A 10,000-nucleotide genomic window follows, 5' to 3' on the forward strand; every position below is an offset into this window, starting at 1 on the left:
GCCGTGTAGTGGACCGTCCACTTGCTCTCCTCATCCAGGTTAGACACAGCTAGAGAGAGAGAGAGGGAGAGGGAAGGTTACTGCATGAACATCATGTTAAATTCTTTCTCAAATCATTGATTTGTGGTATTCCGATACGGAGGCATTAATAATGCCGTTATTATTAAATTTACTCTGCAACACGTTAGGTGTAAAAGCAAGTTACTTCATATTGTACATTCAAGGCAATTAGGAGTGGGGGAGGGGCGATGTTAAATCACTGTTGTGACAACAATGGACAACAATGGGACATGACATAGTGAAGTCAAAGAAGTGTGCTGGACTCCGCTTCCATGAAGCGTTTCATTCATTCAATCAGAATGTTTGCCCAAAAAATTTAAATACTACCGTGGTATTTCAGAGGAGGTATTAATACTGGTATAGTCTTTGTCTGTGAGACACTAGATACAAATACTGGATACAAGAGAAAAAACGTGGTCCCTCAATGATAACATTGAAAGAAAATTAAGGGGGGGGACGCATTTAAAATGTGTGGGTGCTGTAGAGACTAGATAGATTCAAATGGTGCAACTGAGATAGCAGAAAGATGCCCTGCTCAAATGAGGATTAACCCATTCACTCCTGCCAACGTTAACCAGGTGTGTATAGCATTGGAGAGGAAGAAGAGGGGGAGAGACAGACACAAGTGCTTTGTACCAACGTGTCACCTTCCACACTAACGACCTAACACTCCGCTGTGACGCACGGTGAGCACCACCTCCCAGGGGGGAGGGACTAGATGAGGGGGAGGGGCCAGAGGAAGTGGAGGGAAAGTTAGGAGTCAGACCAACATCCCACTGAACCAGATAGCTACACATATTCCTCAAAAGCACTAGGCTAACTATTAAAAGCGAACACACACACACATACACATGTGCGCACAAGCACACGCACAGGCACACACACACACACCCAACGCTGTCCAAACTACACACAGTCAGCAGGTTTCACCTCACATGAGAGCTCAACAACAGTGCTCATGGGGAAATAGGTCACACACACACACACACACACACACACACACACACACCATGGGAACAGACTGGACTTACCAAGAGACTGCAACCAAGAGATCAGACTAGCTGAGCACGGTCCATATACCTCCATGTGATGTGTGACGTCTATCTCAGTGTCCATGTGTCTATCTCTGTGTCCATGTGTCCTCACTACCACAACAACAGACTGACTGACCAGGTGGAAGGAGATAGAGAAGGTCTAGACTGGGGGAACCTGGGAAGGGGTTGGCCTAGGGAAGGGGGGGGGGCATTCTCACATGTGCAAATTGGCTATCAGAGGAAGTGTGTTTGTGGGTGTGTTTGGGAGTGGGTGTGCGTGTGTGTGTGTGTGTGTGTGTGTGTGTGTGTTTGGGAGTGGGTGTGAGTGTGTGTGTGTGTGTGTTTGGGAGTGGGGTCTGGGCATTCCCACAGGTGCAAATGGGCCTTTGGCGGAAGTGTTAGACAGTGTCTAGGCAAGTCTGTAACTTATCATCCATTAGACAGCATCAACACTCGTGCTATTTGAGTGAGCAGCCACAAAAGGACGCGGCAAACTGATGCTGTGGGGCAGGGGTGTGTTCAAATGTTCAAACTGGTTGACGTCCTCTACGTATTTAGAAAAAAGCTTGTCCACGTGTCAACAGAGAGGCCATTTGAGTAAACGGCCCAAAAAGCCAAAGGGGAAAGTCCAGTGAGAAAGTTGTAGTTGCAGTTTGTTAAAGTCAGTGGGGGTTGGTGTGTGTGTGTGTGTGTAGTTTCCAACTTTCCACAGATGTGAATGGGCAGTTCAGCAGCGGTAAGGCTGACCGTTGGAGTTTGTTGACACCTTTCAGACGGCCCGGTCGTTAACTGCCTCTAGAAGAGGAGGGCCTTTGTGTTCATTCATGACCTCTCTCTCTCTCTCTCTCTCTCTCTCTCTCTCTCTCTCTCTCTCTCTCTCTCTCTTCTCTCTCTCTCTCTCTCTCTCTCTCTCTCTCTCTCTCTCTCTCTCTCTCTCTCTCTCTCTCTGTCTTTGTGTCTCTCTGTCCCCCTCTCTCTCTCACCCCCCACTTTCTCTGTCTCTGTCTCTCTCTCTCTAAGTCGCTTTGGAATAAGGCGTCTGCTAAATGCCAAAAATGTAAATGTAAAAATGTCTCTCTCTACCACTTACAAACATCTCTCTCTGACACTCTCTCCATTTCTCAGTCTCTGTTCTTCTCTACAGACACACAGACAAAAAGAAAAGGCGCAATATCCTACCCAACTGAGAACAGAAGAACGCACAGACACACAGGCATACATGGGGTTGGTGTGTGCTTGCGTACACCATCACACTGGACCTAAACTGTGTGTGAGATCATTGAATAGCTGTTTCATCGATTGGGCATCGCACATCACAAGGCAGAAAAACCACTGGATACTCCAATGTGCTCACACACACACACACACACACACACACACACACACACACACACACACAAACACACGATTCGATGGAGGACAAATTCAATACATTATGCTGTCACATTCTCATATACACACACAAACAACAGCGATACAAACATACATATCCTGGGTTCCTGACACCGTCTCATAAACACACACACACACACACACACACACACACACACACACACACACAGTCTATACAGGTACCCTTCCCCCACCCTGAGAGTGAGGCCGATGTGTTGAATAGGCTCAGTCAAAGCCAGAGTCTGACCAAGGACGTGGGGACTATGGAGACAAAGACAGTATTGTCCCCCAGCCTCCACATCAGGCCTTTCACAGATATAATACCCCAAACCCCCCAAACCTCTCTTTCACACACACACACACACACACACACACACACAATATCTCCACATCGGCTATGGCGCAAAAGCCTTACAAAAGTCTACTCACACCCCCCCCCAGCCATTGCAAACCCCTCCTACTACCAACAGAGACAGGAGAAACACTTTAGGGCACAACCATGCTCTACCAACGCCATGCTCTACCAACTGAGCCACAGAGGACCACATACACACTGACATACACACACAAACGCATACATATCAACACACACAGTAATATATGACCACACGTACAAGTGTGTGCGCACACACACACACACACACACACAGACGGAAGAACTCTTTCATAATCAATAAAGCAAATCCATTGATAACTAATTCTGCGCTGGAACCCTGATCCGCCAATCAACTTGTCAATACATACATATTGATATGCATCCATCAATAAACAGCAATCACCACTGGAGGAACGCAGGGGTGCAGTCTTTCCAGGAATGGCTTATGGAGTTGGCAAAGGTGGCATCATACGAACAAATGTCCTTCAGTTCTATGGACAGAATTGAACAATACACAGCAAAATGGGGAGGCTACATGGGATATATTGCTAGTCGGTAGTAAGACTTAAGTTGACAAATTGGATGAGTGATGAATGTAATCTATGGGTGCTTTTAAAACATTTTAAATTCTTTTTTATTTTATATTTTGTTATTTTCTCTGTATTATTTCTGTTTGATGACAGCAAGACTTATTCTGTGATATTGTTACCATCTTATACAAAAGTTGTATAAGTCAAGAAATGTGTTTATTGAAAAATGCAATAAAATACTGATTACAAAAAAATAAACAGCAATCACCAGGGCAACATGTATCAATCACCATGGCAACATGTATCAGACTAGAGTCACAGACAACACACAGACTGGAAGAGGCCTAGCGAACAGGGCCAGAAACTTGAAACTGAACCACACACACTAACAGCATGGATGGCTGTTGGAGTGGAGGAGGAGGAAGAGGAGGAGGAGGAAGAGTACTCATCATCCACACTGATTAGGCTATATGCTATATGTGACAGCAGCTGGTGAAACCGGGAACAAGTCACCAACCAATCAAAAATGTTCTGAAGAATGAAAATAAATGTCAACGTTGTTGAAAATCAAGGACATACTCCCTAGTCAAGCCAAAACATTGCAATGCAATGGATTCAGTGAGTAATCCCCACTAGTTAGTGTAGAGTAGTGGGGATTACTCACCAAATCCAATTTCCATTTTTCTGAATAAAAGTCAAACTGTCCGTCAGGTTGGCGACTTGTTCACGGTTTCACCAGCTGCCGTCACATGCTGATACAGCACTGACTGTAGGGATGGGATGGGATGCTGTGAGTGACAGTTCCAAGGTGCTTAGGGACAGACACTGATCTGTAGTCAGGACATGGAGTCACACAGGTAAACCCTACATGGTCTATTGGTGTGTGTGTGTGTGTGTGTGTGTGTGTGTGTATGTGGTGTGTGTGTGTGTGTGTGTGTGTAATGTGTATGTGTGTATGTGGTGTGTGTGTGTGTGTGTGTGTGTGTGTGTGTGGTGTGTGTGTCATGATTCGGAGTGCACAGTAGTTTGTTTTAGTCTGACGAGGACTCTCACATATGGATCATCAATTCTACACACATTTCCTGTTTGCCAGAGTAGAGACTTTCTCCTGACGTGTGCAAGGTGTGGGAAAGTGTGTAACTGCTGAGGTAATGATTAACACTCACGCTCACACAGACACACAGACACACACATACATACATACACCTGATAAAAATACACCTGAGATTAGAGTAAGCAGTAACAGCTTGAAATAACAACGTTTCGTCTCTCTGGCCGACACACATTGTAGCATAGCCAACCCCCTAATACAAAGACCCATTAGACACACACACACAATCTGATTAGGAGAATAAGCACCATAAGTAGCCTAAGCGTTCATTTCTTCCAAGCATTCTAGTCGCCATATTCAAGACTACGCTATACTCAAGTCTCCGAGAAGCCATTTCATTATCAAACAAAAAACACTTCTATGCCAATAAATTAAAATCATTAAAAAGATTGAATTAATTAATTAAATTGCAAACTACACTTCTAATGAGTAACTGTATCCACTCTGGGACAGCTTGTGAACAGACAGGGTTGTCGGGAGGGAGAGAGGGTTTTTAACCGTAGTGGAGATGCTAACCCTTTAAACCGCCGTGGTAACTAGGTAACAGAGGACAACAGACGGAGGTCCGTCAGACCAGAGAAGCCAAGGGCATAGAGTTCTCCTGACACTCACTCCTTAGTAAACTCCTAAGGTCACTCTTAAGTACACTTGACAGGACTGTACTCTAATACTACTGGACAGAGGTGAACTGTACACCGATACTACTGAACACACCTCACTAAAGACACTAAAAAGGTTGACTAAACAGACAGTTAATTCGTTCAATGCGAGGACGAATTACGAAACGTTGGTCTGAGTAAAATCAGTGCTGAAGAAAAAAGTAGGTATATAACACTTGAAAGTGAAATGAAATTAACTGAAACTAAAACTCATTCAACGCAAGTCCCTTAAACACAATAATAATAATGAAAAGAAACATACAAATATAACCACGGTGTTCCTTGCTTGTGCTTACCCTTCCTTTTGAAGTACTTAATCACAGATTTTAACGAGGTCCCGATAAACACCATTATTCCAGCGTGTGTGTGTGTGTTTCTCCTGTAGTAAGGCACAGGTAGAGCCAGCAACGAGTGAGGGAACCTGAGAGGACAGGACAAACGAGTGCGGTCACTCTCCTCCTATACGGCAGCTCAGTGTGTGTGTGTGTGTGTGTGTGTGTGTGTGTGTGTGTGTCTACTGCCTTCACAATGAGCCTGCCCCTCACACACACACACTCACGGCCCGCCCCCTCCTCCCCTCAGGCAGCCCAGCCCTTTGACACACACACACACACACACACACACACACACAGTGGGAGGGGTGTAGGAGCTGCCCCTGCCCCTGTGTTCCCCTGTGCGTTGGTTACCAAGGAGTTCTCTCTCTCTCCCCCATATCTCTCTGTCTCCTCTATATCTCTCTCTAGGACTCAAAGGATTCTGGGATTCAGACATGTGTTACCGGTATGACCAGGAGTTCTCCTATTTTGCTACTTATATGACTTTCATGAATACACTCTCTCTCTCTCCCTCCCTACCCCCCCTCTCTCTCCATCCCTCCCTCCCAACCTCTGTCTCCCTCAATATCACATCAGTTTCTTTCAGACCAGGGACGTCTATGTCCACTAGGTTGTGTGAATCACCTCTCCCTCACCCTCCCTCAGAGGGTTGGGCTACTCTACTGATATCATTGTTCTGGTGTTGGACTGCAGTAATTAGTCAGGCCCTCTCTGGGGAATACTATCCACCTGCTGTCAAATGTCCCCGTTCCTAACCGGGTTTACTTATGATGTGGGTTCTATTCAATCAAATGTGGTAGGTTTACTTATGATGTGGGTTCTATTCAATCAAATGTGGTATCCAGAGGCAGGTTCAAATGGGATATTGGGAAAAAAGAAAGTGCGAGTGTGAGACTTCTCCATCTCATTATATAGCCTAAATCAAATTTCTGTCCTTCTGTGTCCTTAGATTAATGTCCTTCCCCTTCTCTCCCTCCCTCCCTCACTCCCTTTCTCTCTCTCTGATCAAGCAGCATGCTGTGTTAGCACATGGCCACTGAATCTGTGCCACATGAATATAGATCACATACAATCCGCCTATTGTCCATGCTGTTCAACATCTATCTCTCTTTCTCTCACACACACACACACACATTCAGATATGCACACACGCACACGCCCATATTCAGATATGCACACACACGCGCACGCGCACAAACACACACACACACACACACACACACACACACACACATACACACACTCTACCCTCCACACCCCTCCTTCTGCGACCCTATTTCTTTTCATGCCAAATAGATGGGGGGATGGAAGGAGGAGGGATGGGTGGATGGGTGGGTGGAGGGAGTGTGGGGAAGGGGGGGGCTGCAACAGGAGCTTGAATGGGATTGCAAATGATCCTTGAATTTGTGGGTAAAAGGATCCCCCACCTTCCCCCTCAACTCCCACCCTCATCTCTTCAACCCAACCTTTTGCAGACTATATCTCCTCAGTGCTGTGTGTGTGTGTGTGTGTGTGTGTGTGTGTGTGTGTGTGTGTGTCTGATGTGGCCTGGTTTTCCCTTCGTCCGCTATTCTGCCAGATTCACACACAGAGCCATTCTGCATGTTTACCCTCTCCCTTCATCTCTCCATGGCAAACCATGCTCTCCTCCCTCCATATCTCTTTCTCTCTCCCTCCGTTCCCCTCTTTTTTCTCCCCCCTCTCCATCTCCCCCTCCCCACGCTTGGTGCTCAGATGCTAGCTTGTTGTTGTTGATTGTTTGGGGGTTAGCCTATGCGGAAGGCTGGCACGCGTACAGTATTAAGATAATACATGCAAATTCCAGCCGCCGAGCCTGCGCTGGCTTAGTCATTAAGAAGCCTATTGTTCTTCACACGGCGACATGGCAGACAGGTCAACAACTCTATCTGGTGTGTGTGCATGTGCGTGGCTGCGTGTGAAGGAGGGGTCAAATCTAGGGCACCTCTCGGATTAGGGTTAGGGCTATCTATATCCATCCATCCCTCCCTCCATCCATCCATCCATCCATCCAACCATCTCTCCCGGCCTACATCCATCCATCCCTCCAACCATCTCTGCCTGCCTACAACCATCCATCCATCCATCCATCCAACCATCTCAGACTTGACTAGAGATAAAAGAGCTGGTAGAAGAGATGGAGAGAAGAGATGGAGAGGAGAGATGGAGAGAAGAGATGGAGAGAAGAGATGGAGAGGATAGATGGAGAGGATAGATGGAGAGGAGAGATGGAGAGAAGAGATGGAGAGGAGAGATGGAGAGGAGAGATGGAGAGAAGAGATGGAGAGGAGAGATGGAGAGGATAGATGGAGAGAAGAGATGGAGAGGAGAGATGGAGAGAAGAGATGGAGAGAAGAGATGGAGAGAAGAGATGGAGAGAAGAGATGGAGAGAAGAGATGGAGAGGATAGATGGAGAGGAGAGAAGAGATGGAGAGAAGAGATGGAGAGAAGAGATGGAGAGGATAGATGGAGAGAAGAGATGGAGAGGATAGATGGAGAGAAGAGATGGAGAGAAGAGATGGAGAGAAGAGATGGAGAGAAGAGATGGAGAGAAGAGATGGAGAGGATAGATGGAGAGGAGAGAAGAGATGGAGAGAAGAGATGGAGAGAAGAGATGGAGAGAAGAGATGGAGAGGATAGATGGAGAGAAGAGATGGAGAGAAGAGATGGAGAGAAGAGATGGAGAGAAGAGATGGAGAGAAGAGATGGAGAGGATAGATGGAGAGAAGAGATGGAGAGGATAGATGGAGAGAAGAGATGGAGAGAAGAGATGGAGAGAGAGATGGAGAGAAGAGATGGAGAGAAGAGATGGAGAGAGAGATGGAGAAGAGATAGAGAGAGAAGAGATGGAGAGAGAGGAGTGGAGAGAGAGATGGAGAGGAGAGATGGAGAGAAGAGATGGAGAGAAGAGATGGAGAGAAGAGATGGAGAGAAGAGATGGAGAGGAGAGATGGAGAGAAGAGATGGAGAGAAGAGATGGAGAGAAGAGATGGAGAGAAGAGATGGAGAGGAGAGATGGAGAGAAGAGATGGAGAGAAGCCCAAAACCCTCAAAACAAGACTAGTTAACAACTACACTCGTTTGTTCACACATTCCATTGGGGAGCCTCTGGGATGAAACAGACTCTTTGAGTTTGACTTCAAAAGACCGGGTCTTTAAAACAGTGCATATCAAAGGGCATATAACATACGGTACGTAACTTACAAATGTATTTGTTGTAAATGGCTTTTGATACAGGCATCTGCTAAACACCAAGCATATACATGTGAATGTAACCTGCACTAGATGGAAGACAAGACACAAACCCTTTGAAACTATATTTGTAGTTTTCTTTTTCGTCTTCATTTAGGCCATAAGTAATTTTTAGTACACAATAGTACTTAGAACTAAGATTATCTCAGAGCTAAATGAGTACTTCCGCAGGCCTTTTTTGAAGTGTCTTTTGATGAACGTTGTGTTAACATTCTGTCTGTAATAAAAAGCGTGTTCATAAGCGTACTCTCTAATTGAGAAAGGTCTTAATCTACACTCCATATGTTACCATCATTATGGTTATGTGAAGAGAGAGAGATGAGCTTGAACAGAGAATAATGTATTAACACAACAACATAAGACGTGCTCGAGTGAGACGGAGGGAGGTGAACTTTGTAAACGACAAGAAAACGAAGGAAGGGTGTCGTTTGAGTGATAAACGAGTCTTGCTGAACTACACATTGTAATTAAGACTCCATGGACAGACAGATAATAAACCAGAGTGAATGATGAGCCACTTCTGCTTTCTCTTCTTTTCTCCCTCTCTCTCCGCCTCTCTGCCCCTGTTTTCACACCCCATTTGGATCTCCCTCTCAACCTGCCTGCAGCGCAACCGCGCGCACGCACACACACACACACACACGCACACACACACACACACACACACACAGAGAGACTGATGAGACTTCACCTCTACCCTACTTTCAGTGTAGCTTTCAGTGTCTGCACACACGCACGCACACGGGCGTGCACACACACACACACAGACTACCAACAACCTAACCTCAACCCCCATCCCCTCCAGACCCAATTCTATCAGTCAACCAGAGTCCGCTTCCCCCCCTACCCCCTGCCCCCCACCCCCAACACACACACACACCTCCCCCGCCCATTCAGTAAAATTATGGTCCATCAGACCTTCGCTCCAGCGCACCCCCACCCCCGCCACACACACCTCCCCCTCCTCTGACAAGATTTCTCTCTTCTTTTTACTTCTCTAATTGGACTAAGAGAACAGAGAGAGCACTGAGCCCCTAAAACCATGTGGCGACTCGCCCAATCCACTAATGTCAGAACCCAATCTAGTCTTCTCTGATCTCTCTCACCCTCCCTCCTCCTCTCCCCCCCTCACTTTCTCTTTTTCTCATTTTGTTCTTTCTTTCTCTCTTTGTATCTCCATCTCTCGCGCGCCTTGAAAGCTTTGATGACTATTAAGCTAATCCATATCGATT

The 10,000-nt window shown here is 46.2% G+C and overlaps 1 pseudogene across 1 annotated transcript in view; it reads right to left on the reverse strand.

Moving 5' to 3' along the window:
- The window catches only part of LOC308175508 (NHS-like protein 1), a 47,304-nt pseudogene that overhangs the window by 20,645 nt on the left and 16,659 nt on the right, over positions 1–10,000 (reverse strand). The window contains exon 2 of the transcript in view: positions 1–49. This exon is cut by the window's left edge and continues 104 nt beyond it. The product of the transcript in view is annotated as an NHS-like protein 1 (transcript). The remainder of the gene's footprint in view (positions 50–10,000) is intronic.

The sequence above is a fragment of the Nansenia antarctica genome (genome assembly GCF_963989245.1).
Source record: "Nansenia antarctica genome assembly, chromosome: 1".
NCBI classification, from domain to species: Eukaryota; Metazoa; Chordata; class Actinopteri; order Argentiniformes; family Microstomatidae; genus Nansenia; species Nansenia antarctica.